This window comes from Mustela lutreola, chromosome X (assembly GCF_030435805.1).
Source record: "Mustela lutreola isolate mMusLut2 chromosome X, mMusLut2.pri, whole genome shotgun sequence".
Classification (NCBI taxonomy): Eukaryota; Metazoa; Chordata; class Mammalia; order Carnivora; family Mustelidae; genus Mustela; species Mustela lutreola.
Genome location: NC_081308.1, coordinates 6,811,664 through 6,818,674, shown reverse-complemented (window position 1 = coordinate 6,818,674; position 7,011 = coordinate 6,811,664). Strand labels below are relative to the sequence as shown.

General features: G+C 41.9%; 1 pseudogene; it reads left to right on the top strand.

The window, feature by feature from the left end:
- Nucleotides 1–6,559: 6,559 nt before the first annotated feature.
- LOC131822373 (U6 spliceosomal RNA) lies at nt 6,560–6,656 on the top strand (annotated as a pseudogene).
- Nucleotides 6,657–7,011: the final 355 nt, after the last annotated feature.

Below are 7,011 nucleotides of genomic sequence, written 5' to 3'. Positions count from 1 at the left end.
CTCGCTGCTGGATTGACTCTTTCGACCCTCCCTGTGAGGAGGTGGAACGATGACTTACGGCCAGCAGATTTGGAAAGACAAACAGGCACTTACAAATCAGCAAGTTAAGAGGTTTGTCAGGGTTCGCCCATGCAGTCTGCCTTTAAGGCCACCTTCCCAATATAATTAATCTTGAGGAGCTGTTTTCCTTCTCAATAAAATGCCAAGAGTCGAGGGAGATGCTCTGGGCGGGCTTTTATCTTAGGGAAAAGAGAACTTGGAGCGTGATGTGGTGGTTCGAAACAGGAAGTTCAGTCCCAGCCATCCCGGTCCAAGGAGTCCAAAGGTCTGTTGATTCAACAGTTTTTCTTCTTTATTGTGTTTATTAATTACCAAGAAAACGCAAAAGAATATTTATGTTACGTGTGTCTTTTCAATCATTATAAAGGGTATTCCCACGTTTGCATTACTGAAAGAATTTCAGGAAATGAACATCACGACGACTTTGTCCTCTACATGCCCCATCCCAAACCCACTCCCTTTCCTGAGGTTTCTCGACCTTAGCACTACTGATATTTACAAACAGATCGTTCTTTCCTGTAGGAGCCTGTCCAGTGCACTGTAGAATGTTCATTAGTGTCCGTGGTTTCTACCCACTAGAACGCCAATAGCACCTTCCCAGACGTGAAAACCAAAAATATCTCCAGATATTGTCAAATGTCCCCTGGGAGCCAAAACTGCCCCTGGTTGAGAACCACTGCTCTAGAGGTTAAGTCTTACCCAGAACTTTGTATGATTTCTGGCTTGTACTTTTTAATCACCTATATTTGTATAAATGTTATTTAGTTTTGCTAAATATTAATTTTTTATGATTCTTCTATAGTGTAACATTGTGTCGACTATACTTTAATTAAAAAATTCTTATAAATCTAATTGTCAAGAAAAAAATACATGCCAAAACAAGGCAAAGGGATCCATTCGATCTGTTGGTCTACCAATGGTATCATACCAATGGTCTACCAATGGTGGACAAGTGATATTTTTATGATATTGAGTATTTGGTTTAAAATATGTGCAAAAATTCTTTGACATTCCCTTCAAAAGATTGAAATGAATTCTCCTCTAGAGTGTGGGCTTGACTTAGTGACTTGTTTCCAATAAATAGAAAAAGCAGAAGGGGACGGTGCATGACTTCAGAGACTGTCCCTTTTCGATCTCTCACGCTGTGGGAGGCCACGCGGCAAGACGCCACGTGGAAAGACCCATGTGGTAAGGAACTGAGGCCTTCGGCCACCAGCCATGTGAGTGAGCTTGGAAGTGGGTCTTCCAGCCCCAGTCAAGCTCTCAGATCACTGCATCCCCGGCTGGCTTCTTGACGGCCACTGCCACCTCACCAAGCCTTCAAGCCAGAACCACCCAGCTGAGCTGCACTGGCAGACCTGACCTACAGGAGCAATGAGATGCAAATATTTGTCATTTGGTGCCACAAAGTGTGGGGTAATCGGCTGTGCAGTAACAGATAACTGATGCCTGTGGTCATTTCTACGAATATGGTATGACTCTCCATTTTAGTAGTCTTTAGTGACGTTCAGCAAATCTTTGTAATTATTTCCAGAAAGCTCGGTGGAGGGGCACCTGGGTGACTTAGTTGTTTAAGCGATTGCCTTCAGCTCAGGTCATGACCCCAGGGTCCTGGGATCAAGCCCCACATTGGGCTACTGGCTCGTGCTCTCTCTCTGGTTCACTCTCACTCTTGCTCAAATAAATATCTAAACTCTTTTTAAAAAAAAAAAGTTGTGGAAATTATTCCTTAATACTTCAAATTTTTTTAAAGATTTTATTTATTTATTTGACAGAGAGATTACAAGTAGGCAGAGGCAAGCAGAGAGAGAGGGGGAAGCATGCTCCCTGCAGGGAGCCTGATGCCAAGCTCTATCCCAGGACCCTGAGATCATGACCTGAGCCGAAGGCAGAGGCTTTAACCCACTGAGCAACCCAGGCACCCCCATACACCTGATTTTAAAAGGAATACATTTAACATATCCTCATGTGTGCAATTTACTATAATCTCTTTATAAATATTCCTTACAAAACATTAAGGAAATTTTGTTCTAATCCTTGTTTACCAAGATTTTTTTACTATGAATGCTGAATTTTATTTAAAAGGCTTTTTATGCATCTATTGACATGATTGTATAATATTTCTCCTTTAACCTCTTAAGTCAATAACTGTAATTAATTTTTTCCTTATTAAAAAAATCTTACATTTCTAAGCTAGACATTCATTTCGAAACCAATTTGATCTCGATTTTGGAAACAAAAATGAGGGTTTAAGACTGAATATCCCTCCCCAAAAACATGGCTAACCCCTCCAATATGATTGTAACTTTTAGCAAGCAGAGAAGCCGAAATGGTTTTTGGTTTTATATGTACTCATAAAACGATTGTATGCATTATTGACAACCCTGGGATAGTTTTAAAGGGAATTTGTTCAAACTATAAGACATTCTTGAAAAGGCAAAATCGTGAGACCGTAAAAAGATCAGCAATTTCTTGAGGCTGGTGGGAGAGGCAGGAAAAAGAGTTGGTGCGTAGGTGGTCTTTAGGCCAGTGAAACTAGTCTGTAGGTTATTAAAAAGCTGGATACGTGTCCTTATATATTTGTCAAAATCATAGCATGTACAACACCAAGCGTAAACCCCAACGTAAACTATGGACTCTGGGTGATAATGACATGTCCGTGCAGATCCATCCGTTGTAACAAATGTCCCACTCTGGGGGGCGGGGCTGTTGATAATAGGGGAGACCCTGCACGTGTGGAGGCGGGGAGATACGGGAACCCTCTCTACTTTCCGCCCAATTTCGCTGTGAACCTAAAACTGCTCAAAAAATTTAAATCTATTTTTTTAAAGGGAGGGGGTTTGGTTCTTGTTTTATGTTAGAACTGCGTATTGGAGTGATTAATGGAGCCTTGGTTTATCCCCAGAATTGATGCACACTGAAACATGCTTGAAATATACTTTTAAACTTTTTGATTTTTGCAAAGGATGCAGGAGAAAGATGTAGATCATTTTCAATATTACATTTCTAATTTGCAACTTTAACACCACATTATTATTGGAAAATATCTATGATTGCAAAAGCCAGTTATGGGCGAGGACTGTTTTGATTTGATTTGTTTTGCTTTGTTTTTCAAGAAACCAGAAACAGTTGTAAATAACAACCCACTCAATGCTGCAGATGAATGAGTTAGTGTTGCCAGATCTTGTGATATGGTGCGCCTGAAATTATACCTCACGATTGCAATCATCACGTACGTTTTTCTGATGTATCTCTCTGTGACTTTTTCGCAATCTGAACCCACAATTTACCAGAGTCTCCCTTGTTCATTTATTGAGTGGGTCATACATGTAAGACACCATGCTAAATGCTGTGTTCAGCCCTTTCAGAATCAACTAGAAGACCTCCTCCGAGGCTTAACAAGCTGTGCTGTCATCTGAAGAATGTTTCACTCACAGTCTCAAGTCAGACTATCTGGCAACGCTAACAACAATGGTACATTATGCTTTTTGTGTAGATATTAATTATGAAAACAAGAAGAATATAGCTTTCTTGTGAGGTAATATATATGAGTTCTTTTCTCTTGGAGGAGAAATATGAAAGAACTATTTTTAAAGACACGTTGGCTCAAAGGAGAAGGAATTACTCTTTTTTTTTTTTTTTTTTAAGAAACCCAGCTAGATTAAAAGTAACTTCTTTCTGGTTTAAGATTGGGAACATAATTTTGATATCTTGTTGTGAAACTTACTGCTTTAAGGATCCAGGGGTTTCACGAAGGGATCACAATGGTTGTTATCTCCTTCCCAGCTGTGTTGAAAAGACTTTTGGTTTAAATAAATAAATAAATAAAGCAGGGGTGCCTGGGTGGCTCAGTCGTTAATCGTCTGCCTTCGGCTCAGGTCATGATCCCAGGGTCCTGGGATCCAGCCCTGCATCAGGCTCCTGCTCAGTGGGGAGCCTGCTTCTCCCTCTCCCATTCCCCCTGTTTGTATTCCCTCTCTCACTATCTTTCTCTCTGTCAAATAAATAAATAAAATATTTTTTAAAAAACTAAAGCAAACAAATAAAAAACCCCAAAACCCTGAAATGGAAATCTTGTTTGTCCAGTTTGAAAGTTAGTCAAAGTAGGGTGCCTGGGTGGCTCACTCCGTTATGCCTCTGCCTTTGGCTCAGGTCATGATCCCTGGGGTCCCAAAATAGAGCCTTGGATCAGGCTCCCCGCTCAGCGGGGAGCCTGCTCCTCCCTCTACCCCTCCCCCTCCTCCTTCTCTCCCTTTCTCTCTCTCTCTCACTCACTCTCTCTCTCAAATAAATAAATACAATCTTTAAAGAAAAAAAAAGAAACTTAGTCAAAGTGATTTCATGGGACAGCTGTGAAGTGCTGTCCTTGGGCTGTGCAAATGTTTACACCCGGGGCTGCTTCTACTGCACTACACCGAGGCAGTAAAAGCCTAGTGACCTCATAGCATTTTCCAGGGACTGTTTAGTGTCTGCACTATCGAGGCTCCCCTTCACACCATTTGATAAATACTATATTGTATCTAAAGAAAGGACAGAAACTAAGTGTGGTAAATTTAAGATTGTTTCATTCTTTTCTAGTGATATTTGCTTGAGTGTAAAGAAACTAACCAACGAACAGTATAAGATGGTTGGCACCTGGGACGCCTAGGTGGCTCAGTTGGTTAAGCAGCTGCCTTCGGCTCAGGTCATGATCCCAGCGTCCTGGGATCGAGTCCCACATCAGGCTCCTTGCTCGGCGGGGAGCCTGCTTCTCCCTCTGCCTCTGCCTGCCATTCTGTCTGCCTGTGCTCGCTCTCTCCCCCTCTCTCTCTCTGATAAATAAATAAAATCTTTAAAAAAAAAAAAAAAAAGATGGTTGGCACCTTTTCACAATGATTTTTGTAAAGTTGAACCAAAAGGAAACAACGTTCCTTGTCAAGAAAAAATTTCCTTATCAAAGTGCATCTCAAGACGTATGGAAGAAAGATCGTGTGCTTTGGTGACAGACATATCAAGGTTCATTAAAACACGTTGGACCTCAGTTGCCTTATCTGAGTATTAGGTATAATAAGGACTTCTTTGAGAGGCAGAACTAAATAAAATCACATATATAAAACTAGTGTGGTGTTTGCCTCACAACAGGTATTTTAAAAATGTAAACTTCGGAAAGAATAAAATACCCACGAGAAACACCTACTGTTATTCCTACTGCCACTGGGAGAGGAAGCAGGGGGAAATCTGGGCTGTCTTGGATTTTTACTTTTAATACCACTGTACGCAATTAGTCTATGTCAAGTTTCCTCAAAGCGATAAGGACTTGCTGCATTTATTGGGCAAGGGAGAGAAGCCCAACACCATCATTGTTAAGTGAACAGGAGGTAACTGGCTCGCATAACCGGACAGTCCAAGGGTGCATCTAGCTTCAGGCACTTGGTCTCAAATGTGGTCAGTGCTTTACCTCCCCAGCTCTCAGCTCTGATGAGATCTGTTAGCCCTTTTAAAGAAAAGAATTATTCTGATACTTGTTACAGTGTCAGAATGCAATGGGGTCAGCACGATCATAATCGGGGAGAGAGACTGGGCTCAATTCCAGAAACAAGGACAGTGGAGATTTCTAGCCAAAGAGTAGAGTGAGGGGGGCAGTGGATGGAAACCTACTCAGAAAAGACATCAAGGGTAGAGGAGTTAAAGGCAGGCCAAGGCCTTAGACATCAATAGGTGGATGAGGAACTTGATCGAATAGATACCAGGTGGGGGCAGGGATTCTCCAGAAACCGAGTTAGCAGGATTCTTGCCAACCCTGGGCTGTGCAGGCCCAGCGAGGACAGGATGGACATGGAAGGCTAAGGCTGAGGCCTAGTCGAGAAGAGGGGTCAGGGGAGCCTAACTACAGTTTGGTCAGGAGACAATCTCTGTCACCCTCTAAGTGCTGGTCAAGATTTCCATCCTCCTGTTCTAGCAAACTCAAGGGCGAGCGTTGATCTTTCTGAAGATCTCTGTGTGAAAGTAACTCTGATTGGTCCGGTATGGTCCCCATGCTCATCTTGAAACCAATCACCATGCACCATGATTGGTCAAACTTGACTTATACTTCCTCTTCCCTGTGAGGGACCAGGTAGAAGAGAGGAGCGGATTCTCAAAGGATCTAGAAAAAAGGAAGATGGACGAAAATGTCAGCCCTCCAAATTTGTGGCTATCTATTTGTGGCAGTCTATCCCAGTCATAATAAACATTTTCTAAAAGATTTTAATGTGTAATAACAAATACAGTGGTAACAGAAAGTATCATGCATGTGGTTCTCACCCACCTAGACTACTTGATGGACTGTGCTTTGAATCACTGTGTTTGTTTTCCTTACCTCCCAGAATGTCCAGTAAAAATCCACTGCCCTGCTTGCTGTCCCCAGCCAGGCAACTCTTACAACTGCATGTGATGGGCCACTCTCACCCATCAGCTCACACTGGTCCTCCAGGGCCTCCCTAAATGAGGGGCCTAAAACATTAAAAGTACTTAGTGTGGTGCTTGCTTTGGCAGCCCATAAATCTGGAAAGATACATAGATTAGCATGGGCCCTGTGCAAGGATAACACACCAATGTGCAAAGTGTTACATATTTTTAAAATAAAAGTAATTAGCGTGGAAAGCGTCCCCAAGATGACAAAGCAACGGGTATCCTCTTAATATACCAATGGTCATATAAGCGAAACATTTAATAAATAACCATTCACATTAAGGTAAATCTTTGGAAAAAGACAAGAGCTAACGGGTTATACATTCAGAAGGCATTCCTAAGAAATCGGAACCAATAGATTAATTCACTGAGCAAATTTTATTTGAATTCCAGCTTTAGTCGTGGAACTGTGTTGAAGCTGTCTAAGGTATACATCGTATTACAGTACACACGCTTCTTAAGGACCTCACAATCTAAGGGGTTTTGAGGTTGTAAATGATGAGGAGGCACGAGACATGCACC